The sequence below is a fragment of the Calliphora vicina genome, chromosome 1, assembly GCF_958450345.1.
Source record: "Calliphora vicina chromosome 1, idCalVici1.1, whole genome shotgun sequence".
Lineage (NCBI taxonomy): Eukaryota > Metazoa > Arthropoda > Insecta > Diptera > Calliphoridae > Calliphora > Calliphora vicina.
Genome location: NC_088780.1, coordinates 130,012,880 through 130,036,591, shown reverse-complemented (window position 1 = coordinate 130,036,591; position 23,712 = coordinate 130,012,880). Strand labels below are relative to the sequence as shown.

General features: G+C 28.9%; 1 protein-coding gene across 1 annotated transcript in view; it reads left to right on the top strand.

Annotated features, from left to right (window-relative positions):
* The window catches only part of Ets98B (DNA-binding protein Ets98B), an 88,812-nt gene that overhangs the window by 52,769 nt on the left and 12,331 nt on the right, over nucleotides 1-23,712 (top strand). The gene's annotated exons all lie outside the window — the stretch shown is intronic.

The window sequence follows — 23,712 nt, the reverse complement described above, 5'->3', positions numbered from 1 at the left end:
ATTAGCTGATAGCTTTAGAAAAAACTGATCAACACGCTTAAAGTTATAATCAAAACATTTTTCGTGTAGTGCAAAAAAATATAATATTATAATTAATTAAACTTTGAGACTTTATTTTAATTAACAGAAGAAAAAAGCAGCATGCAGCAAATATTTAGCTAATAGGTCAAATCCAAAAAAAAATCTTATAAAATTTGTAGTTTTTAGTATTTTATTAGTGTATACTATTATTTAGTTATATTAAGAAAAGATCATAATAAATTAAATTTCGAAAACAAACTTAAAAATATCTTTCAAATGGAAACTTAGGAGCAGTTGGAGTTGTTTTAAGAGGTCTTCTTTCCTAATGTTGACTATCATTCTCAGGAAATTTCTTTATAATTGTTGAAATTGCTGATTTATTAATTGCATATTTATTACAGACTATTATAGTAGATATTTTATAATACATTTTTTTACCATATTAATCAAAAAAAGAGGGATAAATTAACCCTTCAAATTTCAAAAAAGTGCCAAAATCCATTTGAAATTTTTTAGAAGGAATACATTTTTCAAAAAGATGTACCTAAAATAGAGATAAATTAACCCTTCAAATTTCAAAAAAGTCCATTTTTTTAGAAGGACTACAATTCCATTTATATTTAATTTCTGGGATACAAAATAGTTAGCACTTAAACTCGTTTGTCGCCGGTTTAATTCCCTTAAATGTACAAAAATCAAAAAGTATCACACACTTGTTCACTTATTATACCCTTCACCTTCGTGAGAAGGGTATATATAAGTTTGTCATTCCGTTTGTAATTTCTACATTTTTCATTTCCGACCCTATAAAGTATATATATTCTGGATCCTTATAGATAGCGGAGTCGATTAAGCCATGTCCGTCCGTCTGTCAATTTTCTGAAGACCCCAGATATCTTCGGGATCCAAATCTTCAATAATTCTGTCAGACATGCTTTCGAGAAGCATGATCAGCAACGGAGATATGAGCAAAAAACCGGGACAACCTCGATTTTTGACCTATTTTTGATCTATATATGGATTACTAAGTCATTGATATAGACAATATGGATATCTAATGATAGATATTTCAAAGTCCATTGCAACGATGTAGATAAGGCTATAGTAAGTTGGACCTACAATGGGTCAAAATCGGGAAAAATATTTTTTAACCCGAATTTTTTTTCATCAAAAAATTGTTTGTCATAATTTTTAAAAAAAAAAAAATTAAAACAAAAAAAAAAAAAAATCTAATAAAGCTAGCTCCGGAGATGTAGAGATACCGATTTTACCCGTGTTTTCCCATTTTTACCCCCTTCAAATTCGAAATTAAAAAAATCCCTTCTTAGTGAATATACACAAGCGGATAGGTGCCTACATACAAAATTTCAAGACATACAAAGGATTAAAAGTTCAAAATTTAGGAAAATTTTTATATCGGAACCGCATTTGCTTCACGAAAGAACCGAATAGACCTAATGCAGTGTTTTTGGTGCCTAAAACCATCATCACAAAATTGTCTTTCTAATGAAATCGGTTTTGGAGCTCATCATTTCTTATTTCTGAAAACTGAGACTACGGAATATGGTTTTCAAAAAAGTTTCCATTGTAGAGTTAATTTTGTTTCTATATAAATCCAAGTTTAAAAGTAAAAATACTATATATATACAATATATTTCCATCAGGTGTTAATTAAATTAATTAATGGATTTCAATACACAACATAGGATTGATTTATAAACCTTTGTCACAATGTGTTTTGTTCAAGAAATTCTACTTACCATTAAAACTCTGAGATAGTTAATCTTTGGCAATTGTTTCTTAATTTATGTGATCATAAAAATTGCTTTTAATTAAATATGATGAGTAATGACGAGTGTATAACCTGCATGCAAAAGAATACACTTTAAATCTACAGTAAGTTTATGACTAAAAAACCAAAAATAAAATAAAAACAATTAACAAAAAAATAAAATCGTAATGAAGACACACATTATTAAAAAAGAGGCAAAACAAAATGTATTAAAGTATCAGCACTGCTGATTCAACAGCAAACATTATGCAAATAAACAGTATTGGTGCAGTGAAATACACAAATAAAAATAAAATTTGCAGTGCGAAAAAAGGCAAGGCACGCATGCTTTTAACGATGTGTGTTTAGAATTAGAAATTGATGATTGCGTTGCAGTGCGAGGATGGTGAAATAAGTTATTTTAAGTTAACTTCTGTAGAAATTGTACATGTAAATGGTTTAGAAAAAGTTCAACGTAAATTTACAAAATTTGCTCTTTCTTTGAATATAATAGATTATAATCATATGTTTTCTTGCATTACCCGTTGTAATATGTTGGGCCTTCAAACACTTGAGAGTAGAAGGTCTTCCAATCTATTTTATTCTTATTTGATATAGTAAATTTGTTGCCATATGTTAATATAAGTGTACCATCTAGATCATTAAGATACTTTTTTATTGGTTTACATAAAACTAACTATTCTTTGAATGAACCATTGGTTAGAGCTCAAAATTTGTTTAATAATTTAAATGAAAATTATGTTTTAGATTTTAGTTTTTCTAAAGAAAAATTTAAACATTATTTAAAGAATTTGTTATAATTATTTTTAAGCGAATAGTCTCTAAGGATATTTTGTAAATACAAAGACTTTTATAAATAAAATGAATAAATAAATAACCATATAAAAATATTCATAAATTAAAACAAATTGGGTTCAAAAGTTATGACCATTCAAAATTTTAATTTAAAAAAAAAAAATTTTTGAGACACAATAAAAACTTGATATTATTTGCAATACTTCGAGAAAAGAGAATTACGATAAATTGATGTACCATTCACCACTAAAAACCTTGCGTAGTGGTAAAGTAGTGAAACCGAAATTTAAATTTTAGCAAATTTTTACGTGACAATCATAACTGAAGTAAATACGCGTCGTTTGAGATACGCCTTGATAATGTGCCCGAAGTTAGAGCACCTAAAATCTGTCTAAAAAAAGATAGAGTTTTAAAAATACCACGTTATAGCGGGGCTCATTCATAATGTTGCAGTTAGCGATCGAGTGATCGTAATACTTTTTCATTTTTCATAATAAAATCGATAACATTATGATAATTCTCAACCGTTATTGTATAATTCGCTAAAAAGTTCTAAAAGACATTTTAAATAAACACTTTTAGAGAATCAATCAAAAATCCACACACTCTTGTCAAGTGCTTCTAATTTGTCAACCACTTTTTTTAGCTGCATCCTTAACAAACGTTCGTGTGAGGAAAAAAATTGTACTTTCATTCACTTTTAGAACGCTCCTCCTACTCCAGATCAGACACCATACATTTATGATTTAAATAGAAGTCCACGCTGCTCTTCTTCGTTTCAGCATTTGCTTTTGTAAGCGTTTTATGATAATTTTAATTGTTTATTTGTTTTTTTTTGCTTTTCTTCTACATATCGTCACCTGAAATGCAAAAGGGCGTAACAACCAAACAAATTAAAAATTGAGTTTTAAAAGGATATTGGTACAGCGCATCAAGGCACACGTCTTCACAATTCAGCTTTCTATTTTTAAAAATAACGACTTTAAAGAAAGAAAATCATATTTGTACCCACAACACTTTACATTTTATTTAGTTTTTTGTCTCTCCTGTAAACTTTTAGAAAATGATGATAAGCCCTTTTGCAATTTAGGTGACGATATGTACCTATGCATATGTTTAGTACACTGTCGTATATATAATAGATTTTGCAGTTCTTTTGTATGTGCATTAAAATGCCAATGAATAAGCTAAAATAAATGCAATAAACCAAAAAAAAAACTTTTATATTTTGATTCTAATTACTTTTAGTAGATATTTTAATCACGTGTTTGTAGAGAATTTCGCAAAACAGAAACAAACAAATGAAAGAATCAAAAGTTAATGACATATAGATCAAGATAAAATACGAAATAGTTTAGGTAATTTTAATGACTTTGTTACGTTTGTATATGTAAAAGAGTCATAAACATTTTTATGTATTTAACTTTAATGTAACTAAATGGAAAACTTTACACAGATTGATGAATTTTCTTTAACTTATAAATAAAATAATATATGTTTAAGCTAAGTATATAGGTAAATGTTTACGTATATTAAAATAAAATGTATAGAGGACTTATGTTCATTAGGGGTCGTATTTTAAGATCCAATATCACATCAAAAAGTGTCCAAATTTTCATGAGTTATGTGTCAAAAATTTCATAGGTTGCTGTTGGTTTGGTTTTGAAATACACCAGCTTTTAAATTCCCAGTATCCGATCAAAGTCCCACACTCTAAAAACTGCATGTAAATCTACTACTATAAAGTAAGTTTTCATGTAAAATTACACAATATGAGTAAATTTAAGCACAATATGTTTATCAAAATCAATTACATACTTTTTTCAGCAAAAATACAAACAATATGTTTTATTTTCAATTTTTATAATATACTGGGCATTTTATGTTTAAAATTACATATATTGTGCATAAATTGAAGTTTTACACATATAGTGTATAAACTAATTTAAACGTTTAATACACAAATTGTCAACATTTTATTTTTAAATAAAAACAAAAACCATTTGTTATCAAAAAAATATTTGAATTTACACACAAAATTTATTTTTACCCTAATTTTAGAAGGAGAAAAGTTACCTACTATTAATGTAGGAAATTTACATGAAAATTTATTATTTTTATTATATAATAAAGTTTTTAAAAGAAGCCTACCTACACCGGTGTTAGAAGTAATTCAATACGGTTTCTCCAGCAAACCTTATCAAACATTATATTGTTACGTTTTAACCTTTTCAAAACGTTGGTTTATTTCCTTTAAATAAACCGGATACTTTTGATTGCAAATAAAAGCCGTTTAGTAGTTTGAAAATTGTAACAACTCTTTATTTATTTAAAATGTACAACAACAGAATTAAATAGTCACTCAATGTTTTTTATACACGTTTATAAATAGACACACTTTATAATGTACACGAATTCACTTGAAAAACACAGCACACTTTAAGCACTCAGTTGATATTTATTCGAATAGCGTCTCTGATAAACTCACTAACGACTGCAACCTCTGCCACTATTTATAACACTGCCATCTGCATTCTAGATTGTTCTTTAACTGTCTAGAGGTTTCTAATACATACGCCATCTGTGGTGTACTTTCTACAATGTTCTTTAACTGAATATTCGAATTCGAATATACGTTCATAGCAAACAGCGTTGCCAACTTACGATCAATGGTCAACTGAAAGCTTTTATTCAATGTTAATAATGCCCACAGATATGTTAAAGTTTGGGCACTGCTATTTGAAAGCATTATGCAACTTTAAATCAGCCGTTAAAATCGTTATATTTGAATTCAAGTACAATTTCGTAACAATATGTACAATTTTCTTAATTTAAAGTTTCATATGAAGTGATAGAATATGGACCGTTTCTTGACATTTTATTGAAATTTCCCTAAAATCTACAAGGAGAGTACTACAGTTTTATGTATAAGATCGCTACCACATTTAATTCTCATGCTCAGTATATCAAGAGATTCTCTTCCAAGAAGCTAAATGATCTGTCACTCGTTACAACACACAGTGGGGCAGAATCAAAATTTTTTGGAAATAAATGTGGCATTTCTAAACGGCTGGTCCGATCGCGATAACATATGACTTGGGCGTAGAGTATTCGTGTTTAAGTTATTAAAATGGACCCTACAAATGCTTCAGGTGCGGCGCTATGGGGGCTCATGGGGACATGTAAAAATTTTAAACACGTGCCATTTTTTTGTTTCCCATCTGATTTCAAAAAACATGCTTGCGTGTGCATGTATAATTTCCGAGTTATAGGCATTTCAAAATTGAAATTTTAAAATTTTGCCTTACCTTGGCCCGCTTTTTTAAAAATATAGGGCGTTCTTTTGGACCGAATGGACACAAATTTTCTTTGTTAGTTAGACAACTAATTTACTAATTATATACAAAACATATCAGATCAATCTCTATTATGGATCCAAAAATAAACGATTTGAAATTTAAAAATTAAAAAAATAGTAGATTTTTGCTTTTTTTGGACGAAAAGGTAACATAACTCTATATTAACAAAATTTTTTTAAGAACATATAACAATTTTATATCTTTTTGTAAGGAATCTTTACGGAGAACATTTTGGTACAAAATATTTTGGAATATGTCGTCCCTACGCTTTTCGGAATTTGACCTATTTTTATACCCTAAACCACCATAGTGGGGAGGGTATTATGAGTTTGTGCAGATGTTTGTAACGCCCAAAAATATTAGTCTAACACCCACCTTAAAGTATACCGATCGACTTAGAATCACTTTCGTCCGTCCGTCTGGTTGGCTGGCTGGGTGGCTGTCCATGTTAACCTTGTGCGCAATTTTGAAGATATTTCGATCAAATTTAGTACATATTATTTTTTCGGTCCAAAAACAAGTCTATTGAAACTGCTTGAAATCAGTCCATTACTTCACCTAGTCCCATACAAATGTCCTTCCGAAATTGGACTTTATCGGTCATAAATGTTTAATTTATAAATTGCACACAAATTGCGCTCCAAATAAGTTTTATATATACAAAATTCATGTCACCCAATTTTGTTACGATCGGTCCATAATTAGTCATAGCTCCCATATAGACCAGCTTCCGAAAATCACTTTAACGTGCATAAATCGCTTAAAAATGTTGCTATACACACAAAATTCAACATAGTTAACTTTCATATAGACATAAATCACACGACCTAATTTCATGGTGATCGGTCCAAAATTGGTCATAGCCCCCACATAAGGCCCACTTCCGAAAATCACTCAAAAATATAAGTTATTGAAATTTTAAAAGAACAATGTTTTTGCTCTTTTACTTAGTGTAGGGTATTATATGATCGGGCTTGACCGACCATACTTTCTTACTTGTTTTATCAAAAATTTAAATTTTGGGCCACATTTTCTAAAATCCCAAAGCTGGGAGCAGAACAGGGAAAGCAGCTCTAGAAACCTTGATGTGTTCCCTATTTATACCCAAAGTAATTTCCCAGCCGCAAAGGAAATATGGGCCCTATGAGCCAAATTGTAAAAAATAACATTTTTGGGATTTTCGCTCCAACTTTTAGGAATTGCGGGATTCCATTTGACCTTTTGACAATTTTTTTTACACTTTATTATTTAGAATGACAAATATAAAAAACGTTGAAAATTTAATTGTGTAATACATAAGGATTTTATTACATATTACATATTTATTGAGTTTTAAAAACTAAAATTTGTATCGAAATTTTAATAGGATTGCAAACATTACAATTTCATCAACATTTATTTCGAATTATTTTTTTTGTTTGGATAAGTTAATTTTTAGTCTTAAAAAAATATATCAATTTGATTCAAAAATATGCCACTTTAAAACTCCGACCTTCAAAAATATTGCACTGTTTCATAATAAAAAAAATTGCCCCTGGAGCATTTGTAGGGTCCATTCAAATTTTAAAATTTTGATTTTGCCGCACTGTGCAACATGAAGTCTTGTTATCAATAAAAGTGACACGTAAATTCGCACTCCTAAAGTCGTCAGAATGACCGACAATCTATAGGAAAACTCAAACCTAGACAAAGGAAATTCTAAACCTAAATAGACCAACACTCAGCAGACTAGTAAATGTATTAACTGAATATAGAGAACTGGATATCCAACGACACCATCTGCAGAGCGTTTGAAAAGGAGGACGAAACGCTGGAATATTATCTGTAGCAATTACAGTTTTTCTTTTCCCCTCACTTTTTCACTTCCCGGGAAATCAGGATTAATTTATTAATTTCCCGGGATTCCGGGAATTCCCGCCTAGAGTAAATTATTCAATTTGTAATTTGTATCGAAATGGCTTCAATTTCTATTAGATTTTGTTCTATCTTCGTTAGATTCCAATTAATTCTGTTAATTCGCAAAAAACTAAATGTTTTATTTTATTTAATTTTGAATTGGCAATGTATGTTTTGCTTATTAAATCAAAACTTAAGTAAGGATGCTAATTAAAACGTGAAGAAAACCCAATAAATTAGTCGAACTAGAGACGAACACTTTCATATAGACACTATGACAAACTTGGAATATATTAGGAATACAAAATGGATATGGACCATTTAAGCGCTCTACTTAACCTAAACTAAATTCATAATTCACGATTAAAGGAATTGTTAAATGATACCTATAAATCGTATCGTTTGTCTGTTGCAGCATGACCCCAGTCTCCAATAAAATGAATTTGAATAGCAAATGTTGCTGTCATCCGCCTTTCTCACCTATGGGACCTTAGCACAATTATTCAAATCCACTCTATCATCAGCGCGATGACGAAGTTGCAATTGAATGGACAGTAGAATATCCGAAACCGAAAACTGGTCAACTGAATTTTTCATCATTGTAAAATCGACCGGTTTCGGATTTCTTTAAATTTTTGGTTTCTTTAATATAAAACAGGATCAGAGTGACTTTTTGGTTAAACTCAAAATCGTTTTTTTTTTAATTTTCCGTCAGTCAGTCAGACAAACATCGTTAAATAGAAAGACATTCTGATAATATATCTGTCTAATATTTTTGAATGTTACAAACATCAGTTTATAAAATGATTTATGTTTTTATTTCATTTATATGCCTTAAATATTAAATACTTTTCTAAATAGCAACAATTTTAAACTCCACGCTATAGTTTGTACCAAACAAGTTTAAAAATTACACTTTCAAAAATTAAAATTTTTTTTTGGAAATGACCACAAAAATGCAAATGGCATGTAAATGGGAAAAATTTTTGCCAGAAAATAAATCACCACAAATTTAGCTGCATACAGGAAATAATAACTTATTGTCAAATTGACAGAGGGTCAGACCATTTTAACAAACCCAACAATTAAAGGAAAATTTTTTAATCATTAAAGTCTCTTTAAAAAAACCTGTTATATTGTAAAAAAACACTATTAAAAGCTTTTTCAATATTTTAAATAAATGCAATAAAAACATAAATTTATTTCCATTCAGGTGACTCTAAAATAATTAAAAAAAAAATTCCAACCTACCAACTTGACAATCGATCCGGCTATAAAAAAGGTGTTAAAACAACAGTTTCACACTACAACTAGAAAAAAAAACAACAATAAATGTCTAAAAACCCAAAATATGTTTAATATTTATTTTTACAATAAATAGTAAAAAACAAAAAAAAAATCATGGTACAGGTATTTGATAAATTAGATCACTATGGAAATTCCATAAGCTTCCTGATCATTAAGAGAACATATTAAATTTCAGTTCATTATTGTTGTTATTGTTTTATCTTAGAAATTTATACAATAGTAATAAATGCAGAAAAAATGCTAAAAATAAAACGATACAATTGTTGGGTAAAAACCAATTGAATCACGACAGCAATATGTCACTTGTAGCTTTTGTTGTTTTTTTATATAATTTTTGAATTAGTTAAGAAATCATTAAAAAACTAAATTGTTTGTGTTTAGTGTTTTTTATATGTGTGGAAACAATCCTTAAATAATTTTAACCTGTTTTAGCTGGTGTCTGTCTGCAATTGTTTGTAAAATAAAGCAGCTGTTTAGAAATGACATGCTGGATTTTTTTAATCATATTTATATGTGTAATAATTGTTATTACTCTTAAATATATATGTATAACCCCCAGTAACACGAAGTCTGGTTATGTTTTAACTAATAGTTATACTGACAGTTTTCATACAAAAATAATTTTAACCGACAGTATAACTATTAGTTAAGGCCTAACCAGACGTCGTGTTAATGGGGGTAAATGATTGTATAAGAAAAATATAATTGTTAATATGTTAATTGTTAATTAAAAGTCACAAAATATAGACGACTTTAAAATACCCTGCATAGTTAATTAAAATTGTGTCTAGATCAGGGCTACGAAATTTACATATATGCATAGTGCATTTCTGTTGTACCCATTATAGTTTAGCATAGGGACCGCTTCGATAAAAGTTAGTTTTTAAAATTTTTTAAAATTACATCTTAAACATATATATTTTTCTAATATTTAATACAGATTGTTTTCTAGGTATCTAATTTATGTGCGTATAATTTTTAATATTTTAAGAAATTTGTGATCAAAATTTCCCTGAATTCTTCCAATTTCAAATCGGTCACCCATAATATGCACAACCGCTAAAAATTTAAGAGCTGTCAATTTTGACATATCCAAATTGGATTTATCATTTTAGGGGAGACTTTGTCTTAGTACAAGAAATACATATTAAAGACATTATTTCGCCTCCACATAATTACACCTTATACTTACTCTGAAATACCTGAAGTAGGTTATCGTATAAATTTTAAATTAAATACAGAGAAACAACGTCATATATGTATTTTATGTTGGTCAGAAGTGCATTTCATTAAAACATAAAGCAACAATGTATCGACAATTCGTTACACTTGTGTACGATTAAATATCTTGATTGAATTCTTTATGATCGTTAGCCAGCAAAACCAACCAAAAGATTACAATTCTATAAATATAATCTTTGCACTTAAACCAGTACTATAATGAAATGTATGAACACAAAAGGAATAATGGGTGCATTTGACATGATTGTTATTCATTCTATTTTTATAAGCAGACAAAATAAATGGAATGATTTGTTTTTTCGGTTGACTCTCAGTGTCTATAACATTAGAAACGCTCACATAAATTACAATTTAGCGATGCTGTTAACTTGGCATAAACAATATCTTAATTAGTTGTATTGATTGTCAAAGAATATGGTTGAGTTTCTAAGAAAATTGCATGAGTTTTCTTTTGAAAATAGCAACAAGGAAGTGTTTTTCTCTATCTCACTGTGAAATATATTCTAATTAGAGTTGTTTTCATTAACTGACGTTAATTATATAGAATCAACTTTTAGAATTTTAAATTATTAAGAAAAGAAATAACGTTTTTCTTCAAAGTCATTTTGATTTATAGCTTTATTAATGTGAAATTAAGTTAATGAATAGCGAACATTGGGATTTATGGTTAAATTTAAAGAATTATTACTCATAATGAAGACTTTAATATAAGGATATCATTGCTGATATCGAAATATAGTGAACAAAATCGTATTAATACCCTACACCACCATAGTGGGGAGGGTATAGTGCGTTTATGCAGATGTTTGTAACGCCCAAAAATATACCGATCGTCTTAGAATCACTTTCTGATTCGATTAAATATTGTCCGTCCGCCCGTCTGGCTGGTTGGCTGGCTGGCTGTCCATGTAAACCTTGTGCGCAGAGTACAGGTTTTGAAGACATTTCGATCACATTTGGTATCGGCCCAAGGACCAAGTCTATTGGAACTGGATGAAATCGGTCCATTATTTCACCTAGCCCCCATACAAATTTCCTTCCGAAATTTGACTTTATCGGTCATAAATATTTAATTTATATATGTATATACACAAATTCCGCTCCAAATAAGTTTTATATATACAAAATTCATTTCACCAAATTTTGTTACGATCGGTCCATAATTAGTCATAGCTCCCATATAGACCCGCTTCCGATAATCACTTTAAAGTGCATAAATCGCTTAAAATTGTTGGTATACTCACAAAATTCAACATAGTAAACTTCCATATAGACATAAACCACACGACCTAATCTCATGGTGATCGGTCCATAATTGGTCATAGCTCCCATATAATGCCCACTTCCGAAAATCACTCAAAAATATAAATTATTGAAATTTTAAAACAAAAATGTTTTTGCTCTTTTACTTAGTGTAGGGTATTATATGGTCGGGCTTGACCGACCATACTTTCTTACTTGTTTTATATTAAATTACTGGTACTGGTTCCTCTAAAGAGAGTCAACTCAAAATTTTGTAATTTTCACTTTTTGCAAGAAATCGATTTTACCCACAGTGCGGTTTCGCCAAAAAATACACTTGTATCCGTTTTCATCTTTCATTATAATGTTAAACAGGAATCACAAGGATATATTGATTGGCGCAATGAACAAACTATACTTACATTGCAGCATTTTGAAGTTCCTTAAGGAATCCCCGGGAATGTGCTGTTCGAACGGTAAAGTTATTCTGCCACCAGTTATTGAGCCGTCTGAGCTGTTTCTAAGTTACATTTCCTATTTTCAAACACTTCCTTCAAAATATCCAAAAGAACAACTCATGCTTTCAAATGACGTCGGTTTCATGCCCACCTTTAAAGTTCAAGGCCAAATGTACCACGGAATTGGATTACGCTTCCCAAGTACGAAGTTCCTTCAAATTTATTTCACTGGAAATGAAGCTACATAAGCCGAACGCTATCAACGAACATGCGTGTGCATTTGCTGCAATATCCTTCTGCCGAAGCTTTCTCAATGCGATTGTCGGACATCGGAAATGGTAAAATTCCAATTGATTCCTCCACAAATGAGATTTCATTCCCGGACTTCTGCCAAATGGAAATGAATATTCAAGAAGTTGTCGACAAAGTATTCCCAAATCTTATAACCAACTACAACAATTCGGATTGGCTGTGGGAACATGCAATTTTGGCACCAACAAATTATGATGTTAACAAGCTCAATAAGCAAATACAATTTAAACTGCCTGGCGAAACAATCAAATACAAATAGATGAACGAAGAACAAGCCGTCGATTATCATATTAAATTTTTGAATTCATTGGAACCAGCCGGAATGCCACCATATGTATTAACATTGAAGGTTGGATCACCGACTTTGTCCGACACTGTATATTAAAAACGATGTGCAATATAAAACAGATGTTTTCTTAGGGCCAGCAACGCGGACCGGGTTCAGCTAGTGGTCTTATAAAAATCAATTTTAAAACTTAAAACGTTTATCTCAAATTTACGTAGTTTAAACAATAATGTGCTGTTTTTATAATACAAGCGAGTATTTTGAATGGAAATTATACATGTGTTTTGTTATTTTAACAATACAAAATTTCACCTCAAAGTACTCGCTTGTATTATAAAAACAGCAAAAAAGTATTTTGTTTCACATTTATTTTATCTTTACTGTTATTGCAAATAAACATTAAAATTGTGTTATAAAATACATGACAAAATAGTTTATAACCTATTAAATATTTAAATAAAAATTCCAAATTAAATGCATACATAAAAATCGCATTAGAAAACAATAAAATTGTACAAAAAAAAAAGTCAACCACACTTTGGCAGCATAAACTACTCTAATTTTATAATTAATAATGCCGTTACACTGTTAAAACAGCAATCGTTTAAAAAGTTTTAATTTGGCATGGTTTTTTTATTTAGTTTGAAATTATATATAGATATGAATCAGCAGGCTTCAAACAACAACAAAAAAATCAAAATGATTTTGGTTTTGAAAGAAAGATCCATATTTATCACACTCGTTGCCTATTTTCTCTCGCTCTGCAAACCGACACTATTTAAAAATTGTTATAGAACATAGAAATAACCATACGGTTCGATATTACTTTTTGACAACTGTCATGTGTTGAATATCTGTGGAAGCCTTTCTTTGGATAGATGGCAAAGTTTTAAATACTACTATAGCACATAATATATATATATTTTAAACTACTGTTCACTAGAGTGTCCCAAAAAACGCATTAGGAAATGAAATGTTGTCCTTCTATCATGATTGCAACCCGTGTCGATTTGCGATTTAGTTTTGAGGTGGAAAAAATGCCAAAAAAATATATAACATTTCGCTATTTTTCCATGAGAAATTCCAAGTATTAAAAAATTTGACCCTTGATCTTCTCGATTTAAGGGTTGACGTTTTCCGATTTTAGTAAAACTTTCAGAATATATTTAAAATTGAATTTGATTATTTTGACAATTGAATATACAATTTTCGTTATTGGTTGAATTTCAAATACAAAAATTATTGAATAGATAATTTTCGTAATTGAAAACACATTTTTGTTATTTTTTGTGTTTCAATTACGAAAATTATCTATTCAATAATTTTTGAATTTGAAATTCAACCAATAACGAAAATTGTATATTCAATTGTCAAAATAATCAAATTCAAAACTCAAAATTCAATAGAAAATATCAAGAAATTTAGTTTTTGAGCAAATGAATACTTGATTCAATTATGAAATAATTGAAACCAGTTCAATATGGGATAAATGTTTGAATTGAAATATAATTTTATCTGTGTAAGGCTTTATAACTTTTTCAATTAATTCTTAATAATTTGAATTTGCTTTTACCGTTCCTGAGTTATATAAAGCAAACAAAAACTTTTGTGTACACAAAATGATTTTTATACCCTACAACACCATAGTGTAATCAAACTACAAGTCGCAATTTCAAAGATAAAATTTGGTACAAGCTTTTCTATTGTCACATGAACGAAGCCTATTGAATTTTGTTGGAATCTCATAAATATCTTAGTTATAAAGATATCTAAACCAAATTAAGCACAAATAAGTTTTATATAAACTAAACTCACGCCTACTAAATTTTGTGACGATCGGTCCATAATTGGTCATAGCTCCCATATAATGTTCACATTGCAACATGATGTAAAAAATAATGGTTCATAAGAACATAGGCTTTCAGAAACCGAAATCTGTTATTACCATGCTAGAATAGAAGGTCAAATATAGGGTGTCACATTTCACCATCTCTGATCTGCAAAACTTTGAACATCTTTTAACTTTTACAAATATGAATAGATTTCAATAATTTCTGTTGTAAAGAAATTAGGAATTTAAAGAAAGTACGGTTTATTTCTCTAGGTTTTTATACCCTACACCACCATATTGGAGTTGGTATATTGGGTAAGTGCTGATGTTTGTAACGTGCAAAAATATTGTCCCAACACCCACCTTAAAGTATACCAATCTGTTCAGAATCACTTTCTGAGTCGACAGTCCGTCGCAATCTCAAGATAATTGAACAAAATTTCGTACGAGCTTTTCTATTGCTCTAAGGAGGAAGCCTATTTAATTCGGCTAGAATCGGTCTATAATAATAAATAATTTCTCCTAGCCCCCATACGATTGCCCTATCTGAAATTAGGTAAGCTCTCATAAATATCTTAGTTATAAATTCAGCACAAATACGTTTTATGTTAGTCTAACACGCATCACCAAATTTTGTGATAATCGGTCCATAATTAGTCATAGCTCCCATATGAGGCCCACTTCCGAAAATCATATTATCGAGTATAGATTTCCTAAAAATGTTGGTATTCAAATAAAAGAGTCATAGCTCCCATATACATTTTAAAAGAGAACAGTTTATAATCATCTTCTCGGTTTAGGGTATCATATGGTCGGGCTGGACCGACAATACTTTCATACTTGTTTTATACTTAAAAAAAATGTAAGTTTAAATTTTGAAATTTTCGTTTTTACCTTGATTTTATTTTGTTTTTCGCAAATATTTTTTATTTCTAATACAATACAAATTAATAAGTTATAGATTCTTTTGCAAAATCCCGCCTAGTCGTGCAAAATAAACATAATTGATATTTTAAAATGAGTATGATAGGTTTGTTGCCGATACTGCATGCAAAAGAGTTTTAAACTTTGGTCTATTTAGAGATATCACGACCAATTGTATCTTTATGACACTCAACTCGTGAATATTATGACGTTTTATCTGGAACACTGCACTTCCTTTCATAATCTCCATATCTTCAGAGCCAAATTTCATCATATTAAAATTTGTGAAATAGCGATGAATTGGAGAGATTAGGAGTTGACATTTTTGTCTTAGTATAATCTGCTATTCCTTTATATAAAGTTGAAACTGATCCATTCTAGAATCATGGGTATTGCCTCAGTATCCGTTGATCTAGAAGTTCAATTCCACAATTATCCTATTTACCATATCTATTAATGAAGCATAATACTGATTATAGGAAAACAAACAAGTAAATAATTTATCAAGACTTCTCTAACAATGGCCTTTATAACCAATGATTTTTGTAAAAAAACTATCTCTTTAAATTTATGTATTATAAAATTCCCTTATTTTCAAACAAAAATTGTATTTTACAAATAATTGATTTAGTATTTCTCCCAGTGCATTGTAAACCACACAGCTGTTAATTACCAAACAAACTGCACTTAAAATCAACAAAACTAAACTACTTTAGGCACAAATCATACGCTCACATAAACATCAGTAATCAAGTCATAAAAACTGAATTGAAAATATAAATTAGCAAAATGAATACGAAATAAAAGTACTAAAAATAATAATAAAGCTATTAATTAATATTTAGTGACGAATATTTTCTAAATTGTGGAAAAACCAATGACTTGACATGAAATGTGAATGAAAATGTGATTTTTTTTTTCACAAAAATGCACAACATATCAAATGTAATTCAGTAGTAAATTATTTATAAACAGTTGTAGTAAAAACACATACTAACTAAAATATTTATAAATAAAACTACTTATTATAAATCAAAAAGAAATTATTGGCAATTAGCTATGAGTAAAACAATGAACATGAGGGAAAAAACCCTTTTAAAATAATTTTTATTTAAACATTTCATTTCAAGTACTTTTATAAAAATATTAATAAAATACGACTATAGTATATTTCAAAATAATATAGAGAGTTTTTTTTTAAATTGACAATATAAAGAAATTAATGAGTTTCATAAATAGAAAAAAAATTCAAAATACAGCTAGTTAGAGGTTAATAATTAAGTTTTTTTTTTAACGAGCAAATAAGAATATTGTGAGGTCATAGTTTTAGCTGCTATTTTTATACCCACCATCCATAAAATGGGGTGTATATTGAATTTGTCATTCCATTTGTAACATATCGAAATATTGGTGGTATCTCTTTTAGTGCAAGAGATATTTAGGATTATATATTTATGTTGTTTTATTTTGTTCGATCTTTTTTTCCTTTTTTAGATATGGCTCAAGCATAATTTGAAAGTTTATATGGTAAAGTATTTTTGAGATTTTTTTTCAGATTTTTCGTAAGAGGTTTAGAGGTTGCTCAAGTCGAGTTTTTGCCAAAAATTGGGTTTGTCGGCCTTTTTTGGAGTTTTCTTCATAACTTTGTCAACATTTAAATTTTTCGTAATTTTTCATAATTATTTGTAAATAAGGCTTTATAACTTTTAAATTTTTTATGAAAATGAAAAAAACTAACAATGCAGTTTGAAAGATCATATAATTCTTAATAATTTAGGGACAACAATTTCATTTTAACAGTTTCCTTTTAAAATGTACCAACATTTTTGTGCAAATCAATATAAATTGATTAGATTTTATTTATTAATCTTTTTTTTAAAAAATTTAAATTATTAAAAATAATTATAAAGTTAATTGTTTTAGTATTTTATAAAGAAAAAATAATCTTAATTATAGTGTACACATTTGTTCCGAACTATTTTTTTATTTGTGTAAAAATGTTATATGTGTAGATTCAAAAATATGTCACTTTACAACTCCGTCCTTCAAAAATATTGCACATTTCCATAATAAAAAAATTTTCTAAATTTTGTTTATATTTGATTCAACTACAAGTCAATTGGTTCTGACATTAAATACTTAAATATGAAAAAGTGTAATACAAATAAGACCTAGCCGAGCGCTTTCCAAAAATAGAAAAATCTTTTAAATCGGATGGGAAACAAAAAATGGCATGTCGATGGTACCCTGCTTTGAGCCCCCATAGCGCCGCCCCTGCATTTGAAGGGCAACTTTTAAACTCGAATACTTCTTGGCTACACCCACGTCAAATTTTATCCCGATCGGACCTGCCGTTTACAAATGCCAGATTTATTTCCAAAAAATTTTGATTCAGCCCCACTGTGCAATGGAAACAACATGATTCAAATAACATTTTTATACTCTCACTAGCTCTACCTTGTATATGATGTGCCAAGCTCACTATTCTAATTCTTCTTATTAATATTTTAAATACGTAAAAACTGAAGTTCAGTTTTAAGAGCTTCACTTTCTTTTCTAGATATTCTATAACAAATATTTGCCTTGTATGAAAGGAACCACACCCACTGTTCCGATATGCTCATTCTCAGACATCCTACTACTAAAAATAGTTTCAATATACTATGCCATTTCCGATTTTATTTCAGAAATTTCTAACTGTATTCCAGAAATTTCCTATAGAATTTCAGAATATTCCAATTATATGTATTTCAGAATTTTCCATTTGTATTTCAGGAATTTCTAATTGTATTTCAGAAACCAAATAAATAGTATTTAAAACTGTAAGACGACCAGATTTTGAAAACGAAAATAGATGACATAAAGAAAAAAGTCAAAAATGTATTTGAATTAAAATTTTTTTACATATTTTACAGAAAAAATTACATTCACATGTACGTATGTATATTAGAGTTCTCCAAGATTGTGTGGACGAAAATAATGTCTCCTCACTAGAAGTTTTCTATGTATTGTTGAAACACGTTGAGTGATAGGATAACGTTAACTGGTGACGCAACGACGCTGTTTCACAAGGGAAAGAAATGCATTTCTTCAGTTTTAGTAAAAATTTTGCCATTAAATAATTACTATACTTTTGAAATTTAATTTTTTACATAAATTAAAATAATCGAAATGTCGTCGTTCTAACGAGATATAAAAGACAAAAAAATATAGCATAAAGTCTAGTATTTACAATACAAAAATGGAAATTAACCCTAAATGCAGCAATAATGTGTGGAAACCTTTTTTTTGTTTTTTCATTTATTAAAATAAATATAGATCATGCTTTTAAAAATTAAGATGACAAAAGATGGCAGATTATGGAAAAAGATGACAGATAGGGGACACGAATTTTATAGATGACAGCCAGTTAAAATATATGATTGTCCTCTAAAAAAGAGGATGTATGGTCACCTTAAAAACTGCCTTAACAGATTTCAAAAATGTTTTCAACAAACCATTTCAAAATGAGTTTTGAAATCCTGTAAAATTTCTTAAAAGATATCCAGATTAATCGTAAATATCATCGGTTCAAAGTTGTTGGCCACTTAGGTTCTCAATATCGTAAATAATCCATCAGAGAAATTGTTGATCAAAGGAGGCTGTAGTTTTATTAGCATCTAATGGAAGATTTTAATAAATTTTAATAAACACAAAATTTGCAATGTAAAATATCAAGTGATTAATTTTTCTATTTAATATTTATTAGTTTTATTAAAGCTCACAATACCTCATAACATTTAATAGAGTACTTTAGTTAAAAAACGTCATTAGTTTTTAGGTATTACCAAACATCTGTGTTGTCATTTAATTTAACGTAAATTACAAAAACCAGTTAGTCAATCCCTGCAATTACAACAAACACTCACATCCATCGATACATACACGAGCATGTAATAAACCTTTTTAAAAAATCACAATTCAAACAATTTTATATTTAAGAAACTTTATAACAAAAAACAAAGCTTTCCCGCGATTTTTGTCTTTCTCATCTCTAGAGAAGATTAGGTAATAAAATAGAGGGGCTTTGCTAAAACACCTCAATACAATAACAATGAATTCTCCAACATGTACATATTTGCTTTTGGGTTTTTTTCACTCTTATTCTCACTAGAAACAAACGAATGACTATAGAACTGTAACGTCATATTTGTGATTTTTTCTAAAACGTCATTAATTCATTTTGTTTATTGTATTTTTTATTAGGGTTTTTTCGCGTTTTTTTCTACCAGCTTGTTTGAAAGGTTCTAGCTGTAGACTGGCTGGTTAGTTGTTTGTCTGGGTGTTTGGTAGTTTGCTTGAATTGGTAGTAAAAGCTTGATAAATGTTAGCAAATATTTTTTTATATTTAGTTGGCTTTTTACCGGCATAACGGCTTGTTACAAACGATAAGAACGTTTTAAGATTTAAACTAAAAATAACAAAAAAAATATGTAATTCGCGTTTTATTCGTTTCTATATTCGCATTTTTTCAATTTCAGTTTGTGTATTTTTGTGTTTATATTAATTTTTGTTTATATTCAAATTTTGACTACATGTATAAACTGAAAATATAATAATAATAATAACAAAGCTAAACAAAAGCATAAAATCTCAATAATCTTTAGTGTAAAAAAAGTTATAAAATCTTTACCTCTACAAAAGCAATAGTTAAAAGGTGTGAATTTTTATTTATTGTTTTTGTTTTTTTAAAAAAAATAATAATCTTTTGTATTACAACACATAATGATCTCACTACAAAAATCTATGATTTTTATTATTTTAAATCTATAAAGTCTTTACAATTAACCAAATTAGTTTTTTGTTAAAAATTGGTAAGTTTGAGTTAGTTAGTGTTTAAAAAGTCGTTAATGAAATGAATGACAAATAATTGGTTGATAGAAAATTAATTGTTATATTTACATATGTAAAAAGTTTCCTAAAAAATAAATGTAAATTCAAAAAATTTATTTCAAGTTATAATAAATTGATCAAAGCTACTTTTGGAACATACATATTGTTATACAAAATTAAAATAATAAAAGTATCTACACGTGTTTACATATTTAAGTGTTATGATAATAAAATGTGTATATATATATTGTAAACCTGCCGAATCGTACACTAATCTGAGGCGACGTAAATTTTTGTAGCCGTTTCATTTGGCCATTTGTTCGTTGAGGCAGAACATAAGGATTCGGAATTGTAAATCTGAAACTAGAATTCTAACCAACATTACAAAACCCTTCAGAGGATTTGTCTACATGTTCGTTGAGGCTGAGCAAGTGTAAAATATTTTATAAACCACGCAAAGGTGGAATCAGTCTATAGTTCTATATTTCAATTAATGGTTTCTATTGTGAATTGTGTAAACAAATTATAAGAGATTTTTTTTCATTTGATTGAAATTATTATTATAACTTCCGTTAAGGTCTTTATTGAGCTTTCTGTCACTGTTTAAAATCTACCACAATTTTGAAAAACTTTTTTGTGCTCTTCAATTACCTTTTAACAAGATCCCAATATCAGTCCACTGGGCTTAGCTCCATGCAGTTTGGAGAATTTGCCTCTCTCTCAAAACCATGTTTACCATAGTGACAGGATACCAAATCAGTACAAAAATAAGTGAACACATTAAGAAGTCTTATGAATGGAAGCATCCTCTTTTGTAAACATTCCTTGATGTAAACTACGGTATTTATATTACAACTTCCGTTAAGGTCTTTATTGAACTTTCTGTCACTGTTTAAAATCTACCACAATTTTGAACAACTTTTTTGTGCTCTTCAATTACCTTTTAACAATATCCCAATATCAGTCCACTGGGCTTAGCTCCAGGCAGTTTGAAGGATTTGCCTCTCTCTCAAAACCATGTTTACCATAGTGACAGGATACCAAATCAGTACAAAAATAAGTGAACACATTAAGAAGTCTTATGAATGGAAGCATCCTCTTTTGTAAACATTCCTTGATGTAAACTTCGGTATTTATAGAGCCCTCTGTAACAAATTTTTAGCTTCTTTTGCTGCAGCTGCATATTGTTTGTCATGCCAAGAACTTTTTGGGAACATTTTCTGCTTTGAGTCTTAAATTTTTTTTCAACATTCCCTCGAAAATCAGCTACGAAAAATGTTCCATACGTACGTCCATCCATTATGCAGCTGGTATATTTTTTGTATAAAATTTTGCTTCAATTTCCTCTCTAAATTATTAGCAAAGTTCTTTGTATGTTTTTAAACCCGCATTGGCTTTAACGATTCGTACCAAATAGTCCGAGTACTGAGCTAACGGGACTGCTTTCCTACCGGATGTGTTGGGAGCTCTTTTGAAAATGCTTTTTATTTATTGGCTTTAGAAACATCATGTGGACCATTCCTTCTACATGAACCAGGTTTTCTATCAACGGACAAGTTCTCTCTGTACTGTTTAATAACATTGGAATCAGTTTGGCAGCAGACCTTTGATTGTTTGGCCAACTTGGTCGTAGGGTTCTGTTGAAAATATTTAATAATTTTAGTACAAATGAACATAATTGACATTAAACATAATAACTGATATGCTTTACAAAGGTAACTTGTGTTAAAAGTTTTATTGAAAAACGTGTGTTAAGGTTTTTTCGAGCTCAGTCCTTATGTTTATTGTTTTGTCATAAAATAAAACTTTTTCACTTTTTGAAGCACAACAACAATTTGTTTAAACTATCATAATATTATTAGGACATTATGACAATATGACTTAATAGCAGCCCGTTTGAATCCCCCAAATAATTAAAAACATGTTGCAGTCGTATTTTTTGTCTGATGATAATAAAACGAATAGTAAAGTGGATCGAAAGAGCTATGTATGTCTGTCATTTGGAATCATGACAACGCTCAATACCAAACTAAGCTATTTGGACAACTTTGAACACATTTGACGTTTTCTAATACATAATTTTCAACTTTGATACTGTTTGCTATCTTGTTGTTGTAATGTGTATATGCTTTTAGTGTTGTATTTTTTACACATTGTTATCAAATTTTTCAGAGATTGTTACAAAATCAGATAATAATTTTCAAAATTTTCTATACAATTAAGGACGGTTGAAGTTTGTGATTGGGAATGTGCATGAAAATATAATGGCCCTAATCATAGTCAGAAATAAATAATACTTTAAGAGAATTAAACTCGACTTTACTCAAGAGTGGACTTTAGGTCTATCATAGACGAGTTAAAGTATACTTCTGACGTTGAAGTCGACTTTAAATATAAAACTAGCTGAAGCTGTTATTAACTCGTTTAACAACAGCATCAGCTGTTCTTCACCAAGTAAAAAAGTTCTGCAGAATGTAAAAAATGTTTAAGTTACAAGATATTGGTAGAGATTTTGCAATTATTGAACAGTTATCAATAAAATTAGTACCAAAATATTCTAATTATGATATTCATCTTACATATTTTATTTTTCCACAACAAACAACTTTTTTTCTTTAGTTGTCCCGGTTACTTTTATTGTTTACCTTTTTTGTTTTTTTTTTAATTTTGTATGTCAGCTGTTCAGCGTTGCCACTTGTCTGTATTTTGTTGTATATTGTATGAAAACATTTTCTACAATTGCGGTGGCACCCAGTTAAAGTCGGTTCAATTTAAAACATACTTTAATTTTGAATATAGTTGCAAAATAATTAAAAGCTGGTTTTTATTTTAAAGTTGTTTCTAAAAAGAACCGACTTTAGTGTTTGACTATGATTATGGGCCAATATGTATAATTATAATTATAAATGAAGGTATTTATTGATAAAATTCGACAGAGCTCAATGTAGTAAAAATAATTTCCCGAAATATGGATTTTTTTAAGAATACAAGTATTTTGTTTTTAAACAATAAAACATGAGATATATTGATGAGATCACACAAATATAACAATTTTTTAATCTTCAAAACTAAAACACAATTTTACCAAGCTAAATCAAAACATAATAATTAAGAAAATAGTTGTCATTAGAGATAAGAAATATTAAATATAAATTTCAAACCAGACACACAAAAAATTTCATACGCCTCGATTAGTTTAAGATTAAAAGCAGACCCGACCAAACTATGTATTATAATTTCACAACGGTAGAAGCTATTTCTTATAATTAATAATAAATAAATAAAAATAAAATCATTGGCTAATTAGAAACTATTAAAATATTCCACTGAAAATATCAAAATTTTTCGTACCCAAATGAAAATATTAAAAATTA